We start from the raw sequence: 23562 nt of genomic DNA on the forward strand, positions 1-23562 counted from the left end.
ATATTTACAATTGTATTTTAAATCGACAATAGTGTGTTGCTCCCAGTGATATATAACAAAACAAAGCAACTGGTAGTAGCATTTTACGCTGTAAAACCTAGGCCTAACACTCCGTTTGGTAATGAAATATCCAGCCATGTATGTGTGCAAAGAACTGGTAGCAATGAAGGAAATGGAATCAAGCTTGGTCTGTGTCGTCATTCGTTTGTTATTTGAGCCTAGTAAGATTCAGTAAAGGCGAATCAATTTTTCGAGTTCCCAAATGTGCAAAACACTCATAGGCCTATGTGTATGAATGGCTTTAAAAGATCCCAGTTTGAATTTGCGTGCTCTATTCTCGGATATTTCGGTTTAATATCTTAACTATAGGGTCCGTTGATGTCATCACAAGACTTTACAGTGAAATACACAGAAACTGGCCGTTGCTGACAACACACCGTAATCTTACGTTTGATCAGTTCGGTTGCACATACGTTTTTAGCGACCATCATCATCATATTCTTATACATACAACATTTAAAATATATTGCGACTAGTCCAAATGTAAGAGAAAGACGAAATATTACCTGTTTCTCCACTTAGAACAGTGTGGAAACAGAGTTTTTCCATCCGACAAAAACACAAATGTAAGGGACAACACTTCGCGAACGTCACTCTTCACATAGTAGTGGCGCGTTAACTGACACAACTAGACAGGTTTTCCCTCCAATCCATGACGTCATCAAAAAACAAAAGAGCTGCAGACTCGAGCCGTGTATACCTGTAGTTGCTCTGTAGAAACAGCGCCTGTCCAAGGTCACGCTCACCAATCTGATCTTTTCAGTCTGCTAACGTCGTCTTCAGATTTTCAGTGACGTCGGGGAGTGGAGGAAAATTCAGAGGACAGAAAGTTCAGCGTTCGTTAGCGGCTTGTCGCTTGGTGACGTGTGTGATTCCTTCCACTCAGTTTCTAAATAGCAAACGACAGGCAAGAATTCCGATTGTGTTCACAAGCTGTTGACTGGGAAATCAGGTAATACTTTGCATTGTTTTATACTTAGATTAGTAGCAATGTATACTCAACAACAACACTTACACCACTTGACAAAACCTTTCAGACATCGGCTTAAAATGTACTAGCTGGGAAGTTCTCGGAAGCACTTCAAGCCTCATCACAAAATGGCAGTTGTGATTGTCGTGTTTGAGGAATTTCCCATCTGTTCCATATGCATACCACATATCTTTTTATTTTTATATGATATTATGGCAGTATCTAACTAAATTAGAATGCTACATTTATATTGTAAAGGCTATCAGCATTTGCAGTACTGTCGTGTAAGTGAGATTATAGGCCTAGGAGAGTAAACTCAGCTTTGTAACGATTATATTTGCGGTTAGCTTAGGTTTCGTATACGTGTTTGAATACAACTTATGAATGTTTTTTGTGAAGTATTCGTCATGAGAATATTTAGTCAATAGTTTTGACGTTATTCATTTTTTATATTTAGGTTAAAGTAACACTACAACGCAAAACAAACGTATATTTAGTAGTGCAGTATAAAGACAATTATCTTAATACGCTTAAGGTGGGCACCCTCGTACAGACCAGGCATTCTCCCTCACAGTATTTCTGTATACTGCCAGCTGTTTAACCTTCCATTGACCTCTCACTATCAGCTATCCACCTATAAAGGGGTGCAGCAATTCAACCAGTCCGTCGAATAGGCTACTTATAGTTATAAAATTACTTTCATTCCAGTAGGATAATCATAGGCCTATCAAGTAATAATGCATGTAAACGAATGCTGCAGCTTACTAACATGGGTAGTATATATATATATATATATATATATATATATATATATATATATATATATATATATATATATATATAATATATATATATATATATATATATATATATATATATATATATATATATATATATATATATATATAATATATATATATAATATATATATATATATATATATATATATATATATATATATATATATATATATAATATATATATAAATAATGCAACCATCAGTTGTTTTCTTTTGGACAAGGTCTTTTGCAGGAACATGATGAAATATCTTGGCTTCTTGCAGCGGGCTTGTGTAACAACTTATTTGCTGTTTTGATCACAACGGCAGTTTTTTAAGTTTTGAAGCGAGTTGTGTCAATATGTGCTTCTGATCTTGAAGGGAGGTAGGCCTATTGCTACGGGGATGTCCATTTTCTCCCTCCCATGCTATCCATCAATATAGGGTGCTTTCGATTGCCCCTTTCCATCTGACTTATCCCACCTTCCCATGCAGTGTTATCGACAACGGTAGCAGACGGTATTTTCGTTCTTTCTAGTGGGGTTTCGATAACAATGATTAGATATATTGTGTACGAGTAATGATGTTTAATTTTTGGAAATGTGATCAGTTCTTTAGTTCGTAGTGTTTTAAAATAAATGCTTGGAATATGTTTCCTAAATTTTTCTTAAAAGGGGCTTTACTCGAAATTCTTTTATATCATACGTCTGTGCTATTCGTGGATTTCAAATAAAAAAAAAAACAATTTCCAAGTGTTCCGTATACCAGAATGATAAATCCATGCTTCATGAGCGAAATTTACTATGAGTGTTACAAAACATATTAGATGCTACCAGAAATATTAATTTTATGCATAAGATGACCATGTTCCTAGGCAAAGCGGGTGTTCAGCTTATTTCATCATACTGTTTATGTTTATTGTCAGCAGGGCAGCCACAATCCAATTATTTTGCTGCGCCGTCTTGTAATAATATCATAGGACCGTAAACTTCAAAATTCAGAAAATGTAGGGTACGGAGTCAACCGAGATTTCGTCCAAGTGCATTTATACTCAGGCTTCTTAATGGGTAGTATTGTTGTTGGACTAACGTTGAAGAAACACATTTGAGTATGCCAACAGTTCTTTGAAAGTATGCATAACTTTAAATATAAAATTTTCTGGCCACTCTTACCAAGTTAAGAGCAACTGAAGGAGTGTAGCGATTCTAACCCACGCACGATGGGTAATTTCCACGTATATGTCGAACAATGTTAGGTTGGCCGGGGCGGATCTATTCCAGCCATACCAAAATGCCCCGTGAGAGGGTAGCGCCATTAGTGCACTTTGTAAGGTACTTTAGGCATTTCTAAAGGGTATACGCTAGCTACATCTACTCATTATCCTTTTACTTTACCTCCATTCTTGCTGTTCAACCCGTCTAACAGTTACTTAATGCAACTGTGGGGGTTTTCTTCAAGTTCCAGTTTTGGGTCCTAGTACTTCTTTTCCTTTATTTTTTGGATCTGTTTTCCTGTCTAATCGCTCAACTCCCTCTTTTCACCGTCCTAAGCTCCGAATGGCCTGAAGTACCGATGTGCCTGTCTTGACAGTCTAATTTTCATAAATCAGTAGTCACTCTAGTAAACGTATACTTGGATGGGACAGATGAGTCTATGGAGTGTCAACGTCTTACACCCTTCGTGGTCGATTGGCTTAACCTCACCCCAACCCCACTTTGCGTGGGTGAGGATATCACTACATGAGTAGTAGTGGCTGCTTTATTTGTCCTTAATTTGGGATTCAAGGCCTTGTAATAAGCATAACAAAAACTGTGAGGAGATAGAGAAGGTAAGAGGTCACTGGGGCTTTCACGAGTGCGAAACTTCAAGTGTTTGTTCAGCAACATAGCCATCAGATTATTGAGCTGGCTTCATGCTAGCGTTGACTTTACACGATACCATCAGTTGCTGAATGGTGTATGGTAAATAACTGTGAAAATCATTTAGATAGATATTTGAGTTTCTCCTCAGTAACTATGCTCTGTTTCAACTCATCTGTCACCGAAAAATTAACATTTTATTGACAGATGGTCATGGCAAACTGCGGATACACTCTCCCGCAGACAGGATGCAAGAAAAATGCTGGGAGAAGGGCTGGAGAGAGAATAACAAACGAATAATTATGAGAGACACGAGAGAGAATAACAAACGAATGTAAAGAGAGAGAATAAGAAATGATGGAGAGAGATTGGTGATCCATTGTCTTGAAATATAGGTCTAGGCCTTGACCTTTTTTTTTAACTATCGATTAACTGGCGAAATTCGGTGCTTTTCATAGAAAAGTTTTAACATCAAATAACAAATTTTACCCTTTTAATACGTTACTGCTCATAGAAAAGTGAATAAGATTTCCTTATTAGGTTTGGGGCAAAATCGGCGCCGTAGAAAAGCATACATCGCTACATTGACAAGAACGATTATGTGATGGGAGAAGAGATTACTCCGTCACCGATAACTGGTGCAACATGAGTAAACGAAAAAACGACACGGCACATGTGGATGTAATAAATGTTTCATTGAACTTTTGTCTGACAGTGAAATAGCTGCTGCAGTTGCTGCTGGTGACAAGTAAGCCTCTGAAGAAGATGATGATGATGACGATGGGGATGCGGCTGTTTCACAACAACCACCTTCGTACAAGCACATACGCATAGTCTTCAGTCTGTTTATCGAGATCTTGGAGTACCCCAACATCAACCTTAATAATTGCCCTGGGACCTTGGACTTGGCTGCAGAAGTTTGAGAATCTTGGCAAAATACCATAGTAAAGCAGAATTGCCTTTGATATCATCATAGTACCCTCAACAACTTCTTCAGACCCAAACCCCAGTGCACCATCCACTTCTTCAGGCACTCAATTGTTCAGCCTAGAAATGCAGGTGAGTACGTCTGTATACTTTGTTGATATGCTGGATTCCTTCAGCCATGGATGAAGGAACCCTGTGAATCCTCTTCTGGCCAGTTCACCACTTGTCTCCCAGGAGTCACAGGCCAGCACAGAGAAGAAATACACGTGTTATTCAATAGTATAGGCCTACTGTACATACAGCACGCCTACAGTACTGTGTGTTGCTTAAGAGAGGAAAAAAGGGGGTTCTGTTTTTTCTGAACAGTGTATTTTTAAGGGTTCCAATGTTCACAGTGTTTAGGCAGAATAAGAAAAGATCATGATACCCATGTTATTTGGTAGTGTACTGTACATACAGCACACGTACCATATTGTATGTTGAGTACAAGAGGAAAAAAATTGTATTTTTACAGTATTTTCTCTTATAAATACGGGAAATAAGATAGCTAATTGCCTTTTACATCAAGTTTTCATCCGAAAGCATATTTAGTATTTGTAGTTATATGGTATTAACAAGATGAGGGAGTAAGGTATGGAGTTGCCATTTTACATAATTGTTTAACTTTTTTCGGATATCCCGCAGGGCCTTGGATCTCTTACTGCACGTAATCGAAGGAGTACTTGTTACACACACACACACACACACACACACACACACACACACACACACATATATATATATATATATATATATATATATATATATATATATATATACTGTATATATATATATATATATATATATATGTATCCGATATATATACAGTGCATCTGCCAGGCCACAGTTCGAGCATGTGCCTTTTAAATTAGATGCACTATAAAAAGTGGCTTATCCATTCGGCTATCAAAATAGCAGAATTGGTTTCACCTGTGCCGAACATATTCCCTTCAAAGTTGTCCTGTAATTTCAAACGAAATCCACCCATCTTCACGAAGACATATTTATATAATACACACACACACACACACACACACACACATACATATATATATATATATATATATATATATATATATATATATATATATATATATATATGTATAACTGAATCACGAAAATATGGAACGTGATGAATATATAAATAAAGATAAAATCCACAGAAGGAAATGGAAAATTTACTGGAGTGCTGCGAGGCCTTTTCGATGCTAGGTCCTTTACTTAGAAGACTCTGCTAAGTAAAGGACCTGGCGTCGAAAGGCCTCATAGCACTCCATGTTTCCATTTCCTTCGTGGGATTTTATCTTTATTTATATATATATATATATATATATATATATATATATATATATATATATATATATATATATATATATATATATTAATATTAAATTGTTTGCAGTCATACTAATATTTATTCATGCATATGCAATTCTGAAAGAAATTGGTAAAAGTGAGCTATAGTTAAGAGTTCAGCTGAGCCTTACAACTAAATTATTTTTGTTATTGATGTTTGTACTATTTACAAAAATATATATATGTATATACATACATATATATATATATATATATATATATATATATATATATATATATATATATATATATATATATATGTGTGTGTGTGTGTGTGTGTGTATGAAACACTGAAGGATAATGATATATTATATTGTAGGTTTTGGGGGTTAAGCAGTTTGCTTGCAGACATTCTGGGCAAAGGTAAATGGAAACAGTGCCTAGGTATTCAGCAGGTCAGTGCTGGCATAGGCATAGCATCAGTACAGAGACAAGGGGCATCACACCCTGGGCGATGTGCTGGTTATGCTGCCGGAAGTTGTCAAGATCAGGCGAGTGCGTTCGTTTGTGGGCTCTGATAGGCGTGCCATGTGAAGTGTGAATATTCCATTTTGAAAACAGGCTAAACATTGAAGGCCTAGATGGCTTTGTCAGGATCCGTCTGGTTGGAGGACTTTTGAGTACTGCCTGTGAGGTGAGCTGGAACTTTACTTCCAAGGAAATCTGATTTATTTTACTGATTTACTTTTATCTGCTATGTCCCTTTGATTTTTATTGATGATTTTACCATGTTTAATTATGTACACTTCCTTTGAGGATGGTAACGTGGGAAAACATCCCACATTTATTTTTCTTTGTTACTGTTTTTGAAAGTTGTGTTTCCCCTTGTTCTTCAGATGTATTAGGAATAGAGGCCAATATAACTGGAGGGGAATGTGACATATCATGACTTCGATCGAACAGACTTATTTTAACTTTATGATGAGACAGACTTAGTGGAAGTTAATAGTATCTTACTTGGTTATCTTGAGGGTACCAATTCTGGGACGTTGATATTCCTATTTAATTTTTATTTCATTTCAGACCACTTGCCATGTTAGCGACTTGGATAACGAGAGAGAGAGAGAGAGAGAGAGAGAGAGAGAGAGAGAGAAAATGTGCTGACCCAGTACCAGCCGTTGCAACCATAGAATCTTAGAGATATAAAATGATATGACATTGTTCTTAAAACATATGTAGAAGGAGGTTATGACCCTATGTGACCTTGTTAATAGGGCATAATAGTTTGTGGCAGTGGACCTTGACCTTACAACCTTCAACAGCTTCTGAAGTGACTGGTAATGGGGACTTTAGGCCAGAATAGGGCGTGTTCCAATTATCTTTCAGACGTTCGGTTGGTAAGAGTGGTGATGTGATGACCTAGGATATTTGGTTCGAATGGGAGAAGAGGTGTGCTTCATCACCAGTTGCTAATCATCTTGTGTGATAAGTGGGTGTGTGTATGGGTTGATGACATGTTAGAATGTATTTCAGGTTAGGAAGCATTGCTGTATTCTTTTGTGGAGCAGGTGGTGGATGAAGAAGGGGGGATATTAACAAGTAAGTGTTCTCTTTTTGGTTGTTTGTAATAAGGGCTTAGTGGGAAATAAGCCGGATTAAGGGTGAGTTGTTTTTTCTGATTACGATGCGTCTCTGAGTTTCTGTGCAAAGTGATGTATTCGTGACGTAGTTTAGTGGGCTGAGTATGCCGCTTTCTTCCCATTCTCAATACAGCCCGTTTTCTATGTGTGAGGGGGTAGACTGGTGCAGTTAGAGGCGCACAACTTGTACTTTCTTTTTTTTTCCACAATCGGCAGATCGAACCAGCATTTACGAAACCATTGGGGATCACGGAATACTTTTTTTACTATTACTTTTGAGGAACGTGGGTTATTGTGTTGATAAGTGCTTTACGGTTGTTGGGTTATTGGGAATAAATATTTCTTATGCATTTGGGTAAACATTTCTTAGATTTTAAACTTTTTCTTTTTTTTAGTTACATACATACATGATTTATTTTGGTTACATATGTGCACGTGTGTAAGGGGGTGTTGTAACTAGGGCCAGAATTGGGTGTGTGAGCTTACTCTGCAATTTTTGCCTTGGCAACTGAGTCCGAAGCAGATGCGTCTCAGAGGTTTTGTGCTCAACGATTTGTGTGTTTATTATTGTCCTTGAAAACTCGAAGTTCATCTTGACCTACTTTGCAGTCAGCTGTGCACTCAGCCTGTCTATGTATTTTTTTCCTGTGGGGTTTTGATTTATTTGTGGGTCGAAACAGTACTTTCTTTTGATTTTGGGGGAGTAATAGTTGGAGTAAAGGGAATTAACATTGTGGGGTTGTTCCTTTGTGGGAATTTTTTGGGGAGAATTGTTTTTTTTTTCTGTTTCTCTCTTTGAGGGGTTTCCCTCCACGTGACTTGGGAAATTTGTATTTGTGATCAGCCAAGTGTGAGTTAGCGGATTTATTTACGAAGCTGCAAAAATGGCTAGAAGGGACAATGATCAGAGATTCCTTGGGTCAGCCTATGGTGTGTAGGGTGCAGAGACTCAGTCCGTAGTTTGAAGGGTTTTGTTGAAATTCGGAAGAGCCAGAGGTCAATGGTTGGGTTGAGTTCTCAGGCTCCGCGGGTTCATTGTTTTAATTGTAATATGCAGGGACACATTAAGAGGTTTTGCCGTGTTAAATATTGTGGTGGTTGTAGGAGGTATGGTCACCCTTGGCAGTCTTGTCCATCTCTTAAATAGGATAATGTTAGACCTACATTTCCGAATTTTGGTAGCTTAAGTAAGAAAGTTCCTCAAGGGGTTTTTCAAGGGGATCTAGTGACCGGTGAGTTGTCGGAAGACTGATCAGTTGTAAAGGAAAACATGATGGGTGTTTCTTGTGATATAGGACTTCTGGGGGAACCCTCAGGGTCTGCGTATGGGGTTAATGTGAGTATTTTTATAGATACAGGTGCCTCTATTAATCTGATGAATTGTGAGTTGTTCCAATCGATGTTTTCCGATCGTTCTTTGAGACCTGCTAAAGAGACAGTATGTGATGTTCAAGCAAGTAGGTTATGGGTTTTGGGTTACATAGATGTGAATTTATCTCTTGGGGGTAGAACTTTTACAGAAGCATTTTTGGTTATACGGGGGCTGCTTTGGCGAATACTTTGTTATTGGGCCATCCAGCATGTTGGAGACACAAAATCTCGATTCACACAGGGGTATGTGGTATAACTGTTGGAGTACCTGGTGTTTTTGTGCCTTATGAGGGAATGGGTGTAAGTAGAGTGGATGATGATAATGGATCAGGTGTACATGAGAATTTGCGGGTGGATTCTGAACATGTTTCAATGGGTAGGAAGTGTTGTTAACGGGTTTTGTCGGATGATGTGGTTTTTGGTCCTGGTATGCTTGCCATGGTGAAAGTTCGAGTGAAAGGTGTGCATAAATCTAGACAGGTATGTGTAGTTGAGTGCAGTGAAAAGATGAAGGGGGTAGTGTGTACGTGTTCTATAAGCACGGTACCGAGTTCAGGGAATACTTGGGTGGAATTGCTAAACTGTAATGATTCAGTTCGGAATTATCAGAAGGGTACTTTTGCAGTCGATTTTGTTGACTGGGTCAATGAAGATAATTCAGTTGCTATTGTCGGGGATAGGTGTGAATTTTCAGAATCAGATTTACAGGCTAGGAGGCAGGTTTTTAAGGATCATTTGGCCAATGCTGATTTTAAAGAATATGTTGAGATTGTGGAAGATGTTGTGGCTGAGTTGGTGGACATAGTCACACTTAAAGGGGATAAGTTAGGGTTAACAAATGTGTTAGAACACAAAGTTCATTTAGAGGATAAGACTACGCCTATTTTTGTCCCTTCATATAGGATTCCTTTTAAGATTAGAGAACAGGTGGAGCAAGAGGTTAATAAGTGGGAGAAGGAAGGCATTGTTAGGCCCAGTTCCTTGCCTTTTAAGTTTCCGTTGCTAACAGTTCCTAAGAAGGATGGTTCAGTCCGAGGACTTTAGGAAGTCGAACGAGAAAACCATTCCTGATCGTTACCCTGTGGCATGTTTGCCAGATTTATTTGCTGAGATTGGGGCAAGAATATTTATTCTTCCACTGATCTGATGTAAGGGTACTTGCAAGTACCACTTAGCAAGGAGAGTCGAAAGTACATAGCTTTCTCTTTGCCGAAGGGGCATTATGAGTTCATGCGGATGCCATTTAGTTTATCAGGTAGTCATATGACATTTACTAGGCTAATGAATACAGTTTTGCATGTCTTGTTAGGGAAATCCATATTTCTCTACATAGATGACGTAATAGTTGCCACTAATTCAGTAGAGGAACATTTAGAAGTTCTTAAGGAGGTTTGTAGGAGGCTTAGGTTAGCGGGTTTGAAGATACAATAGCTAAGTGTAATTTTCTGAAGAAGCAGGTAGTATATTTGGGTCATGTCATTTCTAAAGTGGGTGTTAAAGTGAATGAGGATAAAGTTAGGGCAATAGTAGATTTTGCTACTCCCAAGAATAAGAAACAGATTCGGTCTTTCTTAGGCATGGCTGGATTTTTTCGTAGGTTTGTGAAAGGTTTTTCTACATTATTATCTCTTTTAACAGATGTCCTTAGGGATGACGTGCAGTTTGCATGGAGAGATGGACAGCAATCAGCCTTTCAGAATATTAAGGATGCCTTAGTGTTGAAATTTCCTGATTTTGAATGTCCTTTCACATTGGTGACAGATGTCAGTCGTTTGATATGCAGAAGTTTGATGGTAAATTGCATCCTATCTCGTTCTACAGTAGGAAGTTTAAGATGCTATGGAGTAATGAGATGTCTATGTGCATGACGGACAAAGAGGCGTTTGTGGTAGTGTCTAGTTTGGTTCATTTTGAGATGTTATTGTTGAGCAACAGAGTAGAGGTTCTTACAGATCATAAGCCATTGTTGGATCTTTTCAATAACCCAGATCTTTCTCCTAAAAGAGCTAGGTGGTATCTGCCAATCAGGGATTTTGATGCCAAGCTTAGGTATATAGAGGGTAGATATAGTGTTGCAGCGGATGCCCTTAGTAGAAGTTTTTCTGATGCAAATGGTAGTCATGTATGTTATGTATCTGGAGATTGCATAGACTGGGATGTTAGTTTAGTAGAATCTAAACAGGATGAGCATGAGGTTTTGGCAGATGCAAAAGCGTTTCTTAGAGGGGAATTAGTTAGGAATGGTTATAAGTTGCTTTTTGCAGGTCTTGAGTTAGAGGGCAATTTGTTAGTTAGGAAGATTAGGTACAGACTGAGAAATAGTGAGGATAAGGGTGATACAATGCAAATAGTTGTTCCAAGGATGTTAGTACCTACAGTTCTGGATATTGTTCACTGTAGGTCTGACAGTCCGTATTTTGGTATTGAGAAGACGTATCAGAATATACGGGAACAATTCTTTTGGAAGAATATGCCCATGTCAGTGGAAGACTTTGTGAGAGGTTGTTCAGTTTGTAACACGTGTAAGCCATCGAGGGTCATTTCTTGTAAAATGGGTTCATTTCCTATTCCCAGAAGACCGTTTTCTAGGGCCCATATGGACCTGTTATCCAATTTCTGTGAATCTAGTTATGGCCATAGGCACCTGTTGGTGGTTGTTGATGAATTAATTAGGTTTGTAGAGATTTTTCCTTTGAAACATAAAGCAGCAAAGGAAGTGGCAGTCGCATTCTTTAATGGATATATTTGTCGTTATGGGGTTCCTGAGGTGCTGAATACAGATAATGGGAGAGAATTTGTGAACAAGACAGTAGAGTGTCTTGCACAGGTAATGGGGATTTGGAAAGTCACTATTATTCTCTAAAGACCAGAAGCTAATTGACTATGTGAATGGGCAAATAGGAAGGTAATTGAGGCTCTCAGAATGACTGTAGGGGGCAGTGATGTAAATTGGAATCGATATATTCCACAGGTGCAGCATAGCATCAATTCTATGGTTAGTGATACCACTGGAACGTCTCCCAATGAAGTGCTGTTTGGCTACCCATTGCTGGGCGCATTTGGTTTATTACCTGTTCCATCGGGTGATGATACAGTGAAAGCGCTAGTCTCTACTGCTAAAGAGAGATATGCGCGTTTTGCTAAGAATCTTGGAGTGAAAACTCAAGATATGGTTAACAGGTGCAATGCAAAGCCGGATAGAGTTAAAGTTGCTGTGGGTTTCTTTTTTTGTTTTGTTTTGTTTTTTTTCTTTCTTGTTTCGAGATCTGGCAACATATGGGTTTCTTTCTTTTGGTTTTTTTGGATGCTGAAATTTCGTCTGCTCATGACTTTGGGGGTCGTGGCATGGGCTAATTCTGTAGTAAGGTTAGGCCTGGGTGTTATTATAAAAGAAGACTTTAACATGGATTCCAAATTTAGCTTCTTCTACTTCTCAGGTCTCTTCTAGGAGTAAGAGGGCTGCGCCATTGGTAATTGGAGCCATTATGATCTTAGGATCGATTGCTTGTATGTCAGTCGGTAATTTGGTGAGAATTGAACAGATATCAGCAGTATTTGCTAGTAAGGTTAAAACTTTGATGACTTTACGAGATAGTGAGGAGAAATTAAGGGAGGGTTTTGAGACAGTGAGGACATCTTTAAATGAGTTATTGGTCACAGTTGATAGGATTGGGAGAGACTTAAATCTTTCGATTGTTTTTCTCCTTGTCAAGCTCTCTTACTTACTGTTGAGAAAGAAGTGGAGTCTTCATTAACAGTGATTGAAACTCAGGTTCAAGCAGGGGCATGTATTTGGGGATATATTACCATTAGGGGCTCTGGAATGTACTTTGTAAAATCCAGAATTTATTTATGGTTCACAAATAATTTTTACTGGTGGAATTTTATCATTATGATGGGATTTTGAAAGTACGCTCGTCTGATAGAGGGTTGCTTGTGGAGGTTCCTGTTAGTGATATGAAATTGTTTCACAGTTTTATTATCCAGCCTTTTCCTAGTAATTTTGATGGTTCGATGGTGACATGGGATGGAGTAGAGACAATGCATATTTTGGGTGACCAGTATTAGTCCTCTGCTATTAATTATGGGTCAGGATGTACTTTAGTTCACGATAGATATGTCTGTGACAGTAGGATTTTTGCTCTTAGGAACGTTGACTAAGTAGGATGTGAACTGTCACTTGTTCATAATCAGACACCTTCAGACTGTGACTTTACAACATTCCCGGCTGGAGTTCTAGCCTCTACAAAGACTGCCACGGCAGCTTTTTGTGCAAGCTGCCAAACCTCCACCCGATGCCTTCTGGCTGAAAGGATTTCGCCTTGCTGATGCTGCCTGTCAGATCGTCACACCAAAATTCCAAGTGCTCAGCAGAATGGTGTACAGCTCAAGTACTCGCAACTTCATGCATCACCTTCATGGGGAACACAGTGTTATCCCCATGCCTTTCTCCTAGGGGGGAGACATAATTACAATTCCTCCATTTCCCCCACTGCCCAAAGATGATTTCTTCTTTGTTCCACAGCACTACATTTTCATCGATTTTCGCCATGGTGGGCGGTCTTAGTTGTCATGCTGTGTGTAGTGTTGGGGTTCAGATGCTCAAAGAAACTATGTGCAAAGAACCATTCCACCCAAGAGAAGCCAGCCCCAGGTGTTGCTCTTGGGCTGGTGCATGGGTCGGGGGAATAGAATTTGTTGCTTCTCTCATGCTGTGGGTGTCACAATTGGTGGTCGAGCAGTGGAACACTGAAGGATATTGATATATTATATTGCAGGATTTTTGGGGGTTAAGCAGTTTGCTTGCAGACACTCTGGGCAAAGGCAAAGTGCTGACAAAGGCCTAGCATCAGTATGGCTTCCCACGGAGACAAGGGGGCATCATACCCTGGGCCATGTGCTGGTTATGCCGCTGGAAGTCATCAAGATCCAGCGAGTGCATTTGTTCATGCTCCCTGATGGGCGTGCCATGTGAAGTGTGAATATTCAATTTTGAAAACAGGCTAAACATTGAGGGCCTAGATGGCTTTGTCAGGATACGCCTGGTTGGAGGACTTTTAAGTACTGCCTGTGAGGTGAGCTGGAACTTTATTTCCAAGAAAACCTGATTTATTTCACTGATTTACTTTTATCAGCTATGCCTCTTTGATTTTTATTGATGATTTTACCATGTTTAATTATGTGCATTTCCTTTGGGGTTGGTAACGTGGGAAAAAATCCCACATTTATTTTTCTTTGTGCCTATTTTCAAAAATTGTGTTTCCCCTTTGTTCTTTAGATGCATTGTGAATAGAGGCCAATAAAAGTGGAGGAGAATGTGACATATGACTTCGGTCGAACAGACTTATTTTAACTTGTATGATGAGACTTACTTAGTGGAAGTTAATAGTACCATGATATCTTACTTGGTTATTTTGAGGGTACCAATTCTGGGACGTTGATATTCCCATTTCATTTTTATTTCATTTCAAACCACTTGCCATGCTAGATTACTGAATAAATTCTATTTTTTGGTAGTCATGTGTTTGCTGTTCTTCCTTAGTTCAGATAGTGATTTGGATGGTGAGAGAGAGAGAGAGAGAGAGAGAGAGAGAGAGAGAGAGAGAAAATGTGCTGACCTAGTACTGGCCATTGCCACCGTAGAATCTTAGAGATATAAGATGATATGGCATTGTTCTTAAAACAGATGTAGGAGGAGGTTATGACCCTATCTGACCTTGTTAATAGGGCATGATACATGTCTTCAAAGTCGAAAAAGCATCAGAAAAATTACTCCACCATCAAAAAAGAAGCATTAGCATTAATCACAGCATTGAAAAAGTTTGAAGTGTATGTGAACCGACCTAGGAATGAAGAAATTTTAGTATGTCTGACCACAGCCCTATCTCATTCATCAATAAGACGAAAAATAACAATCAGAGACTGACCAGGTGGCCTTTATTCCTGCAACCATATAATGTAAAAGTGAAACACATTTCAGGAAAAGATAATGTCATAGCAGATTATTTATACCTTTGTGAATCGTTGGATTCAAACCTGGGATAACTAATCTTTGGGGGAGGGGGGGGTGAATTTCATGATATTGCCTTGTAAAATGTATAACGTTCCGTGATTTTGATATATTTACTGTTCTAGTTACCATGTGTTCTGTGTAATGGTAATAGTTGTTGAAGTATCATATGTAATATAATATCAGATCTCAGAAGAGTTAGTGATTTATATAACTTAACAACGTAATTTAGAATTAATAATACGTTTTTAATTGTATATCAGTAACGTGTGTGTAGTAACGAAAGCTTGTTTTGCTTTGATTGTCATCGCGAAAGATAACATGTCGACAGGTCAGGGACACAGTAGGTTGCTCAGTTCTGAAAACCAACTTTGGTTCTTTGTCTTGTTTTAAAAACATGCCATTTATGATTAGCCAGCTGCCATCTGTTTTGATCGTGTTGAGATTTCGTTAAAAGCTTTGTCCCATTTGATTTTTTGGTAAAGATGTGTATCTTTTTGATAAATGCGAACAAGTATCGCACTGAAGTACATGGCAATTGTGTCATGTTTAAGAGTACATTGCTCTGATCATGTACTGTTCCAGTGCGCTAGTTTTGACCCCAAAACATTTTGCTGAGGAAGTGATGTTATCTTCCTCTTCTAGAATTTTCTCTTGTATCTCGTTCTCAAAATGCCTTATAATGACATCATCTGATTGTTTCACTCCTAGCTGGAATCCTAAGATTTGCTCATTCTGATTTTAGAGACCTTTCATGTGGTTATGACCCTATCTGACCTTGTTAATACGGCATGATATATATATATATATATATATATATATATATATATATATATATATATATATATATATATATATATATATATATATATATATATATATATATATATATATATATATATATATATATATATATATATATATATATACACTATATGGACAACTTGGTGCTGCCCAGGAAAACTCTGAATGACAGTTATGGGTAGGGGAGGGAAGAGGAGGATGAAGGGAAAGAAGACAGGAGGGAGGGGAGGGAAAAAGGAGGAAGGGGAAGGGGAGGGGAGGGTGAGGGGAAGATAGATGGGGAGGGAAAGGGGAGGGGAAGTTACATTCCTCCAGCAGAAGAGAATAAAAAGCATCTCCACTGAACAAAGACAATAAATAAAAAATATTGTATTTCTATAATTTGCATTCAGGTGTGTATGTGTTTGTGTGTGTCCGGGAGAGGAGAAGGTCTGTCTCTCGTGCGACAACAGTGAAGTGAAGATTTGTTGCCAAAACACTCCATAAACCTCATTTAAACCGAATTTATAAGGATATGTGCCATTGTGACGCTAGAAAGTGCTCGTTATAATGAATTCTAGAGGTAAAAACGAAGAAGAAACGATCGAATCAATGAGAAAATTCGCATTTTAACTAATAAAGAAAAAGGATATACTGTCATCATACATCTTGCACATAGTTGAGCTAATAGCTACTACGCCTGCGCAAATGAGAAAGACAACTGTTTTGGGAGAAAATCTTTGGACCTGCTGATTTGGGTTCATTGCTTTATAGCTATGAAATATGTTTTGTAACGAAGCTAAAAATACTTTATTTAGCATTTCAACCAAGCAGCGAAGTATATGTTTAACACTTATATTAATAATTATCATAAATTATGATCAAAATTCTTGTAAATTCTGATAAAAAAAATTATGTTATAGGGGATTTGGATTTAATGTTGTAGGTTAACCATACGTCTGACAGCACATGAAATAAAAGGTGGAGGGTCAGGAGAAAAATTAGAATTAACCCAGTAACAACGAAAGAAAAGGTGACATAAAAACGAAAATTTAATTTGTTTTGTATGTGTTTGCATGTCTGTCACGGGATAGGGTTGTGATTTTGAGTTAAAAACCTTTCTGGAGTGACATAGAGGCTGTGTGCAAAATTTTGTTTGGGTCTGTCAAGTAGTTCAGATTTCTATAGTGGACAAACAAATATATATACAAACATTCACTTTTATATATATATAGATATGGGAGTCACTGGAAATCTGCGAGGAAAAGGATTAACAGCTTCAGTATCCAGTCTAGCATATTGTTGCCTTTCTTCCTCCCGTCAATTATAGAAAACGGACAGAGGAAAATAAAAAGAAAAATCAGTGAAGGAAGATGATGTTGGATAGTAATGATCGATATTTTCTCTTTTGTTAGAGATGATGAATTTCCTAACCTTGCAGGAAATGTCAGAGTCCCGAAGGGTCTTCCTTTTTCTCTCATCACACCAAAGGTTTCTTTTGTCACACATCTCGATTGGTTTTGCTGACAGTTTTTCTTTTTTTTTTCGCTCGGGGGATGGCTTGGGTTGAGCTTGTGCTAAAGTCTGAGTTCAGGTAACCACTTTATCTACGGTATTTGCTAAAAGAATCTCAACATTTTAGCGCAAACGGATACTAGTTGTATTCGTTCCTCTCATATTTATGCAACTGGGTTTTTAATTTCTTTACATTTCTACTTAGTAATGGATAACGTAGAAATAAAGAAAGTGTTAATGTTCTTAGCACTATAACTAGTGTATTTATATAGAAGTATATTATTTTAACATTAGTTCTTTTCCACATTAGTTCTTTTCCGGAGGGTGGAATTTTTGTTGGCTGTTAAAGGGTGCAACGATTTATTTTCCACTTATGTGTATCTGTACCTTTCATGATGACTGTCTAAAGTTTCTTAAGGTTCAATACCTTTTCCATCAAAGGTAACAGACTTCCAACCAATATAATCTTCCTGGTATGAAATTTTCTTCCAAATATCAAGTACAAGTAAGTTTCTCATCATATCAATTTATAGTTGACTGATTTGATGTCAAAACAGTTAAGAAAAGCTGGTTCTCAGGTACAGCATAATATGGTTTCCATTCAATTTCCCATGCAGTAGAGGAAGCCTGCGTCTCTAATTATGCACCACTATCTGGCCCGATAGTTATTAAGCGCTAATGAACCACACCAGCAACCACTTACCAGGGGAACTGAAGACTCAAGTGAATTTAACCAGAAAAGCTCAAGTTTTAACGCTATGTAGTAAAATTCATGGTTACCGATTTCATATGAAAATGAAACTATCATGGACTGTTCCTCAGAAATGAAAGAATAGTTTGCTTTTTGTTACTGATGAGCAGATTTTGTCCTAATTAACTAATATAGATAATCTGACCACTTTCTTCCAAGATGTTCATAATTTTTAAAAAATGGTTGTCAACAATTTGGTCGGTTTTGGTCTTCATCTAGTTCAAAATAAACGACTTTCGGTTTTTTCTTTCCTTATTGATTGGTTTACAAAGGATATGAATTAGGTTTGTTACCAGCAAGTTGCAGAATATGCGCATTACCATTTAAGCTGCTTTGCATAGACTTATGCATAACGATGTCTAGTACTGAAAGACAAATCTCGTTTGAAGTTAGTTCAGAATATTTTTTGCAGTATCGGATAGAGCTTGACCGGTATATGTGTAAGTTTGAATGAAAACAGAATTATGATTAGGTAAGACTACCTTTGCAATGACCAGTGTTTGGCTAGAGCTTGTGTTCAGTGTAAGCTTTGATGAAGGTAGTTCTTACCTTATGAATAACTCACTTTGTGAGCATCCTCCCGAGGGTGGCCGGCTCTTCTGAATGTATATGTGCCCCCCCTCTCTCTCTCTCTCTCTCTCTCTCTCTCTCTCTCTCTCTCTCTCTCTCTCTCTCTCTCTCTCTCTCTGCTAACAACAAGTTTTCATAATTTGATGCATTTGGAGATATGAAGTGGACATAGTTGATTGAAATGTGGGAGATTCGTCCTCCGTCCGTATTCGGTAAACAATTTATGGATTTTCACTAAGTTTGTTTAATATCTGGGGTGATTTATTAAATAATTAATTGTAAGCAGTAAATATATATATATATATATATATATATATATATATATATATATATATATATATATATATATATATATATATACAGTAATTGTAACTTTGCCATGAGGATAACAACTTTATACAAAATATAAACAGAGTATGTATCCGCGAGGGAAGTGACAAATGAACTGGAAGATCTTTCGCCGTTACTTCAAGGCATTTTCAAGCACACTGTATACAAAGCAACAAAACATTACAGAGAAGATTTGTTTTACAAACAGCAACTAAGATTAAAGACGTAATATAACAATTTTAATTCATACAAAGGTCATTGTTAAGAGAAAAACATCGTGGGTTGAGTCAAGGAAGAAGGTATATGGGGTAAGTGTTATGAAACAGTTAGGTGGGAAGCTTTAAAGGGTATCGGAACAGCTGCAGGTAGCATACAAGGACCTTGAAAAAGTTTGATGTAATGGGTACGGGGGAAATTTGGAGTTCTGAGGGTGTAGTGTATAGAAAATCAGTTGCTGAGAACTATAACAAAAACTTTTTATTTTAAAAATAAAGCATGTGTTAGGATACCCTGTCAAGAGAGGGACTGGTTTGCTGTAAAAATTAGCCTAAGGGAAGGGCTTGTTGTTTCTGTGGTTATTTGATATCCATATACATGGAGTGATGTGAGAAATAAGAGAAAGGTAAATAGAAGCAGGATTAGAATTACAAGATATGAAAATGGATTGTGAATGGAGTGGAAATATCAATGGTTGATATTTGCAGATGATGCAGCACTGATTAAGTAGAGCGAAGAGACACACGAAGGCGAATGAAAGAGTTTTCAAGTGCTTACAAGAAAAGACACTTAAGAATAAATAAAAGTTATGAGGATAAATGGCAACCACAAAGATAGGGCAAAGAATGTTAGTGTAGATTGCAGTAAATATATGAAATGTCGATAGGATGAGAGAAGAGGTGTTACAGAAAATGTGAAGAAAGGAAGGTAGCAGATATTAAAGAAGGTTGGGGTGTCTATGGAAGCAGGGGTTGGAATGTGTAGACGGACTGTTGGGCTAACTCTTTTATCAGAGTGAAGTATAAGTCATGAATAGAATGGAAAGTTAAAATTGAAAAGATGATTTGTTTGTGCTTCATATGTGACAAAAGAAGAAATGAAAGGGGACTTGTGGAAATACACAGAGGTGATGAAAACGTTATCAGAGGATGTTGTAACAGATGTTCGGAAAATGAGGGGTATCTACATTCAGCTAGCAAAAATGTGTGTGTGAGATACAAGTGGTTGCCACAAAGTATGTGGTGCGGGTGTAGGTGTAGAAGGCAGGAAATTTTCTGCACAAGGATTCATCCACGATTCTGCAAATCAATTACGAATGTACTATATCACTCTTGTCATTTTTCAACACCCACCTTCTTGTTCTTGAGAAGACCTAATGGCGAGTATATACAGTATACACACACACACACACACACACACACACACACACACACACACACACACACACACATATATATATATATATATATATATATATATATATATATATATAAAATGTGTGTGTAATGTGTTTGTGATTATGCGTGGTGTGTGTTGATGGATGTTCCTATGTGAGTTTATATGGTAAGCAGAAGCTAACGACAGTTCAATCGCATATCTGTCAAAAATGGAATGCTTGATTTCTTCTTTTAGCACAAATGTGGTGTTATGTTTGACTGAGTGATAAAGAAAACTTACATTTTCCTTATATATATATATATATATATATATATATATATATATATATATATATATATATATATATATATATGAACTTATGTGTGTATGTATGTGTGTGTATGTGCAAGTATAACTCTGAAACGCATTGAGCAATTTCAACAAAACTTGGTATACATGTGACTTACTGTCTAGAAATTAGCACTGTGGGGATAAGACATCAGTAACACCAAAGGAGGTTGGGGGTGGGAAGGGCTTCCCTGAAACGGGCCTGGTAATGCCAGTAGACTAAGTAACTAAATAAATTTTACGAATTTATCATACCCAGTTTCGGTATACATATGACTTACTGTCTGGAAAAGAATACTGTGGAGGTAAGACATCACTGGCACCAAAGTGGGTGGGGTTTGGGAAGGGGGTGACAGAGAGAGAGTGAGAGGGATAGGAAGTGAGAGAGAGAGTAGAGGGGGAGTTAGGGAGAAGAAAGAGGGAAAGAGACGGGGAGGGTTGGGGAGAGAAAGAGAGAGACTGAGAGAAAGAAAGAGTGAGAGGCAGAGGAATTGAGAGAGAGAGAGAGAGTAGAGGGGGTGTTAGGGAGGAGAAAGAGGGGAAAAGTGAGGGACAGCTGGAGAGAGAGAGGTTTATCAGTTGTCATTCAGAGTTATCCCGGGCAGTGCTGGGTTGGTCAATATATATATATATATATATATATATATATATATATATATATATATATATATATATATATATATATATATATATATATATATATATATATATATATATATATATATATATATATATATATATATATATATATATATATATATATATATATATATATATATATATATATATATATATATATATATATATATATATATATATATATATATATATATATATATATATATATATATATATATATATATATATATATATATATATATTTATATATTTATATATATATATATATATATATATATATATATATATATATATATATATATATATATATATATATATATATATGTGTGTGTGTGTGTGTGTGTGTGTGTGTCTCTTGAAGGGTACTAAATTATTTAACTGGAATTAGCTCTCATTTATAAGGGAATTCGAATCGTTAAATTCTGGGGAAACCTGGCATTAATCGTTCTTAGCGCAAACCTAACCACCACATGTTAAAACTAAAGTTAAGCAAATAAGCTTTCGGGTAACACCTTATGTGTTATGTAACATTTTCTTCACTTGAAGTTTCATTTTAGTCTCTGTGTCCTTTCAAGCACTAATAAGGAATGTTGCATTGTATTTTTCCAGTTCTTACTTTTATTTGAAAGGACAAATATCAATAGAAATGTGAAAACCAATAATTAGATTGTAAGTACTTTCAAAATTATGAACTTTGTCTTCTCGATTCACGATTCAGAATTGCAGATCTCATTTTCAGACTTCTGATTATTTGTCCTTCGGTTAGTTCGTCATAGCTATTTTTAACACAATGGATACATTTTCAGTTTTTATATAAAATTGGCGTAAATCAGTTTGATACGATCATTCATCGGGCAATTTTCAATCGATCTCAGTCGCGGTACAACCTTCCAGTGTATCAACTCCGTTACTCAACCCCTTTCCTTTGGCGTAATGAAGTTTTTCTACATGGTCGATCGTTTTGATCAGCTTTAGCTTAATTTTAATCATAGTTCAAGCATGTATCATTGGCTGTTGTCTCGTTTTCACCGATTAAGGTTGAAGGTTTTATGGAGGGTATGAACAGAAAATGTCACCTACATAATATACCTATTACACGCCCCTTGGCAATATGTCAGTTAAATATTTTCTTTTAAAAAATATTCCCTCGAAAATCATTACGCTTACCATCATCATACATTGTTTCCTTTATTTTCATCATGACAGGGGATTAAATCATCCGTGACCGCACACATCGTCAGATATTGCGGTTTTCTATAAAGATAATTCTGCTTTTAATTGCACTCACAATTCCCAGCACTTTATTCTTCATGCTGTCTATCACACTCATGTCCGCCAAATATAATGATAGAAAGTCTCCATTATTACCTGTCCCCTAATTTTCAGCATTTTTAAGTATAAAATCTAAAAAATTATCATTTGTCCAATGCACATTTATAGAAGTTCCCCGTCCATTTAGAAGTTCTCCATCTATTTCTTATCAGTGTAACCATGTATTCCTTATCCCTGCATTTTCCTTAGCCATTTTTGTTTATATCTGTTCTCGGCGCTGAGGAATCGTGTCTAGAGGTGTTGACTCATAACTGGTACTGAGTCGTTACTTGAAGTGACTTGCGGTGTTGCTAGAAATGTGAATAATTTTTTTGTTTTTTTGTTGGACTATGGATTGTTATGGTACTGCAAGGAACATAATGACTTACATAGATGTAAAACCAGGAATATTTTGGCCTTAAGCATCCACATATCGGCTAATAGAAAATTATATTCAAGGTAAAAATAATCAAAAAAAGACAGAAAGGATATTTTTCAAATTAAGATAATGGAAGCATAGGATGGCTCAGTCGTTCTTATTCTTATTCTGTACTGTTTTATTGTTCTTTCTGAAGGCCAAATATCGGTAATGACTATCAGGATCCTGGAAAAGTTTGTACCGGCTTGCATTTTTTCCCAATCAAAAGTTTCGTCGACTCGAACTGCGTTTTTCTCTACGGAGAGGTTAAATGGGTTTCAGTTTCTTATATCTTTATTCTATAAATTCAAATGAAATAGAATTATATGGATAATTACACATACATATGATGTTAGAATTAAGGATATCTTCACAATTAAAAAACTACTAGATTTTGTCTTTTTCTAATTAATTAACAAATGTTATAGACTTTTGGGGCTGGACCAGCTTGTGGTAGGGATCCAACCATTAACAGATAGGTAAACAGACAGATAAGTGAAAAATTGTCTTCCTTTTCGTAGTGTGGGAAAGGATATCCCAGAGACCACACTTGGAATTTCCTCGTTAGTTTTT

At 36.9% G+C, this 23562-nt stretch overlaps 1 long non-coding RNA gene across 1 annotated transcript in view; it reads left to right on the forward strand.

Moving 5' to 3' along the window:
* Nucleotides 1–779: 779 nt before the first annotated feature.
* LOC136828656 (uncharacterized) overlaps nucleotides 780–23562 on the forward strand; it is a 180983-nt gene continuing 158200 nt past the window's right edge. Inside the window, exon 1 of the long non-coding RNA XR_010850169.1 lies at nucleotides 780–1012. This is a non-coding gene — a long non-coding RNA (uncharacterized lncRNA). The remainder of the gene's footprint in view (nucleotides 1013–23562) is intronic.

This window comes from Macrobrachium rosenbergii, chromosome 3 (genome assembly GCF_040412425.1).
Source record: "Macrobrachium rosenbergii isolate ZJJX-2024 chromosome 3, ASM4041242v1, whole genome shotgun sequence".
Lineage (NCBI taxonomy): Eukaryota > Metazoa > Arthropoda > Malacostraca > Decapoda > Palaemonidae > Macrobrachium > Macrobrachium rosenbergii.